This window comes from Ascaphus truei, chromosome 1, assembly GCF_040206685.1.
Source record: "Ascaphus truei isolate aAscTru1 chromosome 1, aAscTru1.hap1, whole genome shotgun sequence".
In the NCBI taxonomy this organism is placed as follows: domain Eukaryota; kingdom Metazoa; phylum Chordata; class Amphibia; order Anura; family Ascaphidae; genus Ascaphus; species Ascaphus truei.
In genome coordinates this window covers 59,941,682-59,950,564 of record NC_134483.1, presented here as the reverse complement: position 1 = coordinate 59,950,564, position 8,883 = coordinate 59,941,682, and positions in this window count along the sequence as shown.

The following is an 8,883-nucleotide window of genomic DNA, read 5'->3' as shown; positions in this document are numbered from 1 at the left end:
GTGGGTCAGTCACAGCCCGGCCGCCCTCCCTGCGGGCAGGTCCAGTCTGTGCGTCCTCTGTCATGTCACAGTTTGCGGCCTGCTATGTGCACGGCTGCTTCACCTAGCTGCACTCCCATAGTGATAACTCACGCTAACCACCGACTAACAGCAGTCTTTGTCAGTTTCCAATGGTTTCGCTGATCTTGGCACCTGTTACTGGGGCAGTTGCCTTGTTTTGCAATCAATCACATCATATTGTCGGTCAGCTTCTCACACGTTCATCTGATGAACAGATCCTTCTGCAAATATTATTATTAAAACGTAAAGATTGAAATTTTTTAGAAAGATATATATATATATATATATATATCTGCCATTGGAGCTTGCGATGCAGTAGGCCGAGCCCATGTTAGACCCGCGTGGCAAAATCCCCAAAAATGTCTGCCAAGGGATCGCGAGCACCATCGCTCTTCGTCGCACAGCCTTTTGTTCGTGCGCACGCTAAGCTTGGCCATGGCGTTAAGCGTCGCTAGCGCCAATGGTACAAATTTATGTCTTCCCCCCCCCCCCTAAAAATGCTCAATTTTTACATCTGAGATATTCTATACTAACCCCTTTTTTGGAACCAAACATTTAAGATGCACAGGCCAAGCAGCGATTAGTAAAAATACATATATTACTGTATTATAGATGCTTTGCTTTAAAACTGGTCTATTCTAGAACTATAAAACATATGCCCGCGGAACCAAATAAACCAAAGACAATTGGAGCTTTTCTTAAGGTGACCACCCGTCCCCCTTTTGCCGGGACAGTCCCGGTTTTTCGAGAGCTATCCCGGTTTCCTGTGTGTCCCGGAAATGTCCCGGTTTTTCCTCAATGTGTTACCGTTTTTTTTTTATTGTCGCCTGCGGTGCGCGAGTCTGCGGCGGCGTGGAGGAGGAGACTGCAGCAGCCAGGCTGGTAAGTATTTTTTTTTAATGCCAGGGGTTGGGCTTGTGTAGAAACTGGGTCTTGCTGATTGGAGGATGCGGCCCGGCATTGTACAAAGTCCCGCCCCCCCGGCATTTTCCTACCTTGGCCAATCCCCTGCGTCCCGGCATTAAGCCCCGCCCCCGGCAGCGGAGGCAGTGAGGAGGAGAACCCGAGGACACGAGCATGCGGCAGCCCGGCTGGTGAATACTTTCAGATGCCAGGGGGTTGGGTTTCTTACTTGAATATGTCGGACCGCTGGGGATTGGTGGAGGATGCATGGGGCGGGGCTTTGGCTCTTCCCTGCTTTCCACCCCCCCCACGCCCCTCCCCCCCTTCCTCCCCCCGAGCCCGCTCACAGCCGCTCGCGGCACTTCCTGTGCCTGCTGCTAGTGAGCGCGTGACACATACTCTTCCCGCTCCTCTACTGGTGGCTACGCAGTGTCCCCCCTTCTGCCCCGGGTCCCCATGGCTGCCCGCCCGCCCGGGGTGATAGTAGGTAGGTGCGGGGGTGCGGCCGCTGGGGGGGAGGGGGTTGCCTCCTGTCCTGATTCTCCCGTCCCCTTGGTGTGGGAGATGAGCGCGGGGGCGGGTAGTGGTGATGCACTGCTGGCTGGTCGGATCGCCGGCCTTTCATCCCCCCTCCCGCCCCCAGTCACTTACATCCGGCGCTGCATCTCTTGCTCCACTGTGTGTGTGTGTCTGTGTGTGTCCGTGTGTGTGTCTGGTCAGTGTGTGTGTCTGGTCAGTGTGTGTGTCTGGTGTGTATTGGTCTGTCTGTGAGTGTCTGTAGATCAGTGGCTGTGTGCAGGTCAGAGAGAGAATGGGGGGGGGAGAGGGAGAGAATGGGGGAGGGAAGGGAGAGAGAGCATGGGGGAGGGTGAGAAAAAATGGGGGGGGGGAAGTAGAGAGAGAATGGGGGACAGGGCTGGCAACGGGGGTCTGTCGGGGTTGGCGTCCCGGGCCCGGTGAGTCAGGGGGCCCACCCACGTGTCAGTCAACCACCCTCTCACCCGCACTGTCTCTCTGTCTCCCCCTGTCTCTCTGTCTCCCCATGTCTCTCTCCCTCTTCCCCTGTCTCTCCCTCTTCCCCTGTCTCTCCCTCCCCGTCTCTCTCTCCCCCTCCCCCCGTCTCTCTCCCCCTGTCTCTCTCTCTCCGTCTCCCTGTCTCTCTCTCCTCTCTCTCCCTGTCTATCTCCCCTCTTTCCATGTCTCTCTCCCCTCTCTCTCCCTGTCTCTCCCTGTCTCTCTCCCCTGTCTCTCTCCCCTGTCTCTCTCCCCTGTCTCTCTCCCCTCTCTCTCCCCTCTCTCTCTCCCCTGTCTCTCTCCCCTGTCTCTCTCTGTCTCTCTCTCCCCTGTCTCTCTCTGTCTCTCTCTCTCTCTCCCGTCTCTCTTCTGTCTCTCCCCGTCTCCCTCTGTCTCTCTCTCCCCCTGTCTCCCTCTCTGTCTCTCTCTCTCACCCTGTCTCCCTCTGTCTCTCTCTCTCTCCCCGTCTCCCTCTCTGTCTCTCTCTCTCCCCGTCTCCCTCTCTGTCTCTCTCTCTCCGTCTCCCCCTCTGTCTCTCTGTCTCATCTTAACTGCCGTATACCTACACCGAAGTAACCTACCCTGCTTTCTTCCAGATCTGACTCAAGTTTCACGCGGGAGACATCGGAAGACAGGTAGGGAACACCTCCCCTCCAGTATAGTACCTTGAGGGACAGCGGATCAGGTAAGATCCCAGCCGGGATTGCTGCTTTAGAAATTGTGAAGAGGGGGCGTCCTGACAATGGTTAAGGGGTACAGAAGTCATTCACATCTGGCTTTTTTTTTTGTTCAATTAGTGAGGCCATCCGACACACACACCACACACACCACACACACCACACACACCACACACACCACACACGTAACTAGGACTAATGGTAGTAAAGTATAAGTGTAATACAAAAAATAAACTGTTAATGTAAAAAAAAAAATTGTGTCCCGGTTTTTCATTTTCAAAATCTGGTCACCCTAGCTTTTCTTGTGTGTTAACGCACTACGCCCATATTTAGGTAGTGATGATATCTTTTACTGATCTAACACGATCATTCCTAGCAAAAGTCATGCTGGATCAAGATCAGCTTTCCATCGATCTCAAAGCTCCCATAAAAAAAATTGAATAACAATTTTCACATTGATCCAATAAATTAACTTGTCACTAATCTTGGTTTCTCAAGTACTAACACAGGCAGTAGAAATGCTCACTGTAAATATGTATATTGCACATTATTTTTAAAAATAGTTCTTATTGGTTTCATCTGTATGTTTATGTTATTCATCATAGATGTAGTTGAGTGCCAAGAACACAATGTTTGCCAACCTCTTAGGCCTCGGCCATGTTCCCTGCTTGCTAGCGGAAGCGTGCTGACGCGCGCTCCCGCTCAGCACTAAGCCCCTACAGCCGCAATTAGAGCGGCTTTAGTAGGGGCTCACCTGCGCTTCCGCAAGCGCGCGGAAGCGCAGGTCTTAGGGGAATTTAAAATTCCCCCGCTTGCCGGCGCGACAGGCCGGTCACGTGAGCTGTTCGCCCAATGAGTGTGAACCAGCTCCGTGATGTCACTGGCCCGCCCCCGGCCAGTGACGCGCCCGCCCCCGGCCAGTGACGTGCCCGCCCCCTGACAGCGTGTGCGGTAAGCAACCGCAAGACCAGGGAAAGCATCCGCTTTCCCTGCGCCTCAGCACACCAGCAGTGAGCCTGGCCGAGGCCTTAGGCTGCGGCCAGGGTGGGGCTGAGCGTGCAGGCGCGGTGGCGGCGCAAGCGCAAGCCTCAAATTAAAATTTGCTTGCTTGGCAAGTAGATAAGCGCAGCGCATGCTCACGCTGGCCACACACATTGCCGCAATGTGTTTCATTGCGGCCAGTGTGAGCGCGCCTGCCCGCTCAGCGCCACCCTGGCCGCAGCCGTAGGCAGGCGGCACATGCACCCGATTTCCCCGGTCTGCAGTGAGAAAGACGGGGGGGGGGGTGACAGGGGTGCAGCCATGACATCACCCTGTAGGTTCCCCCGCAGTGGCCTTGCGCGCTGTTGCTAGTTCTACTCACAATTTTCATGTCTGCATGTCTGAAAAACTTACCCCTCGCAGCAGGCCCGGCCCCATTGAGGGGCGGCTCTTGTCCACGCTGCAGCAGCCAGCAGGGACCAAGCCTTAGGCTAAGGCCCCGCTCCCTCTGTCAGCGCGCCCGCACTGCATGCAGGCAGCGCGCTGAGAGCACAGACCGCTGTCTGCGGTCTGTAGGGAGCGGGAGCCGGAGCGGGGGGGGCGTGGTTTGAGCGGGTGGAGGGGTGTGGTTTGAGCGGGGGGGGCGTGGTTTGAACGGAGGGTCCGTCCGTTCGTACCCCCCATCCCTACTCCGGTGTGCAGGAGCCCGGAGGCCAGGCTCCCTCCTCCTGAATTAAACTTAGTCGGCAAAAAAAAAAAAACAGGCCGCCTCCCTACGACCTCCTTCCCTGCTCACCTCCTCATTGGCTCACACGCGCACCACGTGACGTGTCAACGCTCCAGAACACCTTCTTCTGGTAGCGCTGGCAGGCTGACGCGTCACAGCACGTAGTGAGCCATGGAGGGAGGAGGCAGCGGGGACCAACAAAGTGCAGGTAAGGGGCTGGTGGCGGCCGCACGCGCCACCGGACGCAGCGGGACCAAGGCATTAGAACTGAAGCACAGAATACACTTACTGCTTAGAGCAGTCATGTTCAAATGAAGAATGATGATGTTGAAAATGTAGATATTTCATAATTCAAATTATTTTAAAAACATGCATATGAAGGCCATATTTAACAATGTTAAATTTGACATTACAAGAAAATTTTTAAAAAATTGAGAATTACTGACAAAAAGGGGGGGTTTTCATAATCCTCAGTGATTAAAAAGCGCTTAGTTTATTGGGGCAGAATTTGTCTGTTTGCACAACAACTTTTATAATAATAATAATAGCATGTTCTTGTATAGCGCTGCTAGTTGTACGTAGCGCTTTACAGAAACATTTTGCAGGCACAGGTCCCTGCCCGTGGAGCTTACAATCTATGTTTTTGGTGCCTGAGGCACAGGGAGATAAAGTGACTTGCCCAAGGTCAAAGGAACCGACCCTGGGAATTGAACCAGGCTCCCCTGCTTCAAACCCTCAGTGCCAGTCAGTGTCTTTTACTCACTGAGGCACTCCCTCTCCCTTATTTTATAACATTTGGTGGCTTATGCAAAGCCATTGATGAAGTTCCAAAATGCTGAGAAAAAGTTTGCTTATGGTAAAAAAAAAAAAAAAACATCAATGTAAAAAGTAAGCTTTCACAGCCTTTTCAAACCTTAAAAAGGGTCAGTGAACGTTTCGCCTACATGCCAATCCCTTACTAAATTACCATGAATAGTCTCAAAGCAAACTGCGACATCAAGCATCTCTAGTGTTTTATATCGTATTTAGTCCAAAAAGTGGTGCACTCTTGTTACTTGGAACAAACTGCCACAGGTGCTCAGCAACAGCAGCCCATGCAACACAGCCTGACGATAATCCGTAAATTCAAGAGCATATACTCAAGTGGTCTTTCACAAAAATAGAAGGTTTATTTGTGCAGTGATCTCTTCTCTTCAATTTATAGTGTCTTTATACAAATAAATATCACCATTGTTTTTCATATGTAATAAATACATTAATACCTATTCCATAGTGTGAGCAAGCACACTGGGACCATAGCAGAAACATATTTATTTTTGTATATCAATGCATGTTTGATTCGGATAAGCCAACTGAGATTTGATGTGGGTCACTATTAAAAAAAATGTTATTAAAAGCAATAAAGTCAAACAACTGAAAATGAAACATTTTTCCCACCTTTATTTGATTGGAAAAATCTTCACAAACTAATACATACATAATAATAATGTTATGTTGTGAACTGAGAAATTCAGCAAATCTCTGGCTTCTTTCAGTATATCATTAATGTATTTCACAGATACTGAAGATGGTAAAGAGAGTTTTAAACATTTGATGAGTGATTCCAATTGCTGCTTTAAACATATCACATCGCGTACGTAACTTGTAATTAGGACGTTTTGATGTTTGGCTAATGACCAGGGGCCTGCAACCTTTCAAGGAAGAAGAGCCATTTAGAATGGCCATTATAAAATGTCTTTGGCAAAAATATTTCGCCCTGTTTTCCGGGGATTATTACTTAAATATGTTTGTCTACTATTCCACTGTTTGCTTGCATAGAACTTTACAATTACTAGTAATAGTAATAGTAATTAGTGCTTTTATCTAACCAACATGCAGACGTAACGGTTGGGCAAAATGTCATTTTGACTTTAATTGTGCAGAATAGGAAACCTCCAGCTATGTTAAAAGGTCTCCCTGCCAGGACGAATCAATTATTCATAATACTTTATTCAGGTCGATTTACTGTAAAGCTGCCATCTGGAAATTAAATTAAACTAATTAGTATTATTTCATCAATTCTAACTCCCAGTCATCCAATTCCAGTTGGACAGCGGCCATTAGATTCTTTTAGCATCAATAAAGCATAACAAAAGGTCATGACATGTTAGCATTATCTAACATAAGTTAAAGCAGGGGTGAGCAAACTTTTTATGCCGAGCCCCCCTTTTCATCCATAAAATTTCTCGGGCCCCCCCTGCCTGATGTAATCAAAATCACATTGAAAAAAAAACCCCAAAAAACCCTTTATTAAACGGTATACAATATAAATCCAAATATGTCTAAATACTTACATATTTCAACATCTCGCGCTTGCAAAATTAGGCTGCGTCCACGCTGCTGCTGAGAGCGGTGACATCACCAACTCTCCAAGCATGAGCACAGGGTGTCCTGCATAATTTTGCAAGCGTGGATCGGGCTATTTGTGTGTGGCTGTGTGTGGCTGTATTGACTGCTGCTGAGCGCACTTCAAAGTCAATTTTGTTTGTCTCCCCAAGCGCCAAGCTTGGGAGAGCGTACGTGCACAAAGGCAATACTTTTGCGGGGCATTCATCCACCTCTTTGCTACCTCCCTTCCCTCTCCACCCCCCCTTTTTTTTCCTTCCCCTCCCTGCTCTTTGTCTTGCTATCCCCATTGTCATTCACACTCCTACCTACAGTATTATTTATTTTTTTCCGTTTTCAATGTTGTGTTTTCACTTATTTTTTACATTATTTCTGTCCATTCATAGTATAATTGATATAGTGGCAGCCTACCCTTTCACTTGCAGATTATCAGTGAAGCAGGTTGCCAGCGGAGGAGAGCAGGAACACAGCGCTATTGCAGGGCAGACACCGGGAGGGGCGTTTGACTTCACCGTGCTCGGGCGTGCGCTTCCCCGTATCTCTGAAGCCCCTGCGTGAGCGCTCACACACCATCACATGGCCGCCACCTGCACTAACCTGTTCAGCCACCCGCACACATCTTCGGCTGCCCGCCCGTGCACATCTTCTTGGCTGCCCCTCGCGCACAGCTTTTTTTGTCCTCCCGCACACAGCGTCTGCCGGCCCGCGCACCCAGTTTTCGCCGCACGCCACCTGCGCCCCCCTAAATAATCTTGCGCCTCATTGCCCCCCCAGTTTGCGCACCACTGCATTACAACACACTCTCAATCAATCACCACATACACACACACACACTCACACTCACCACACACACTCAATCCCCCCCACCCCCCCCCCCCACACACACACACAATCCCCACACAAACACACACTCAACCCCCCCCACACACACACACTAAATCCCCCCCCCCACACACAATCCCCACAAACACAATCCCCACACACACACAATTCCCCCCACACACACACACACTCAATCCCCACACACACACACACTCAATCCCCACACACACACACACACAATCCCCCACCACACACACACACACAATCCCCCCCCACACACACACTCAATCCCCCCACACACACACACTTGATCAGTCCACAATTTCACCTGGGGGGGCAACATGCTCCGATCCCCCAACCCCCCATGCTGCTAAAAACTGGTGCGGGAAGCAGACAGGAAGAGAAGGAGGGGCTGTCTGTGTGCAGAGGGAAGCCCCGCCCCCTCTGCAAGACACAGACACGTAGAAGCAGCAGCACTGAGCTTCTGGCCGCCCGTGCACAGCTCTGCCCGCCCCCAGGTTTCCCCGCAAGCAGCCCGCGCCCCCCCTACATAATCGTGCGCCCCCCCAAGGGGGCGCGCCCCACAGTTTGCTCACCGCTGAGTTAAAGAGTACCTGTTAGTTTATTCAGTATATTTGAAGTAACACCGATCTCATTTTATATATGCTACGTGAGGTTTTTTTTTTAATACAATTCTCCTTGCCCGACTCTAAAGGAGTTTACAAGGGTTAAAAGGGGTTGAAGTTTTACAGTGTTTGTTAGTATTAAAAAAAAATAGATATGTATTGCTGGATGTCACAATTATTCATGCAGGCAGCAATGACTTAGGTGAGATGCAGAGTTTGGAATTAATTAATTTGGTCAAGAGACCTGGCTCAAGTTGTTCATTTTCCCCGACACATGGTGAGATGTCCAAGGTGCTTCTTCATTTTAAATGGATAATTAAAAAGAGTTAAAAACGATTGGAACGATGCGAGAAAAGATGGAATAGGGCAGTCTCGCCGTGCTGTCAAGCAATTAATAGTTATTCAATTACACGTCAATCGGGCTTGATATTTTAATGTAGGTTTGCACGGTGTTACATAGTTCATAGTAAATGAGGTTGAAAAAAAGACATATCCATCAACTTCAACCTATGCTCAATTTAGATGATGGATACAAATGCATATATATATATATTATATTTTGTACAGGACTTCTGAATAAGTTGTAAACATTGAGGTAGTGTTGACAACAGGTATGCAGCAATACTGTGTGGTGCGTGCTAAGCCGTCCCGTGAGCCCAGGGAAGCACAAATGTACTTTGATTGTATG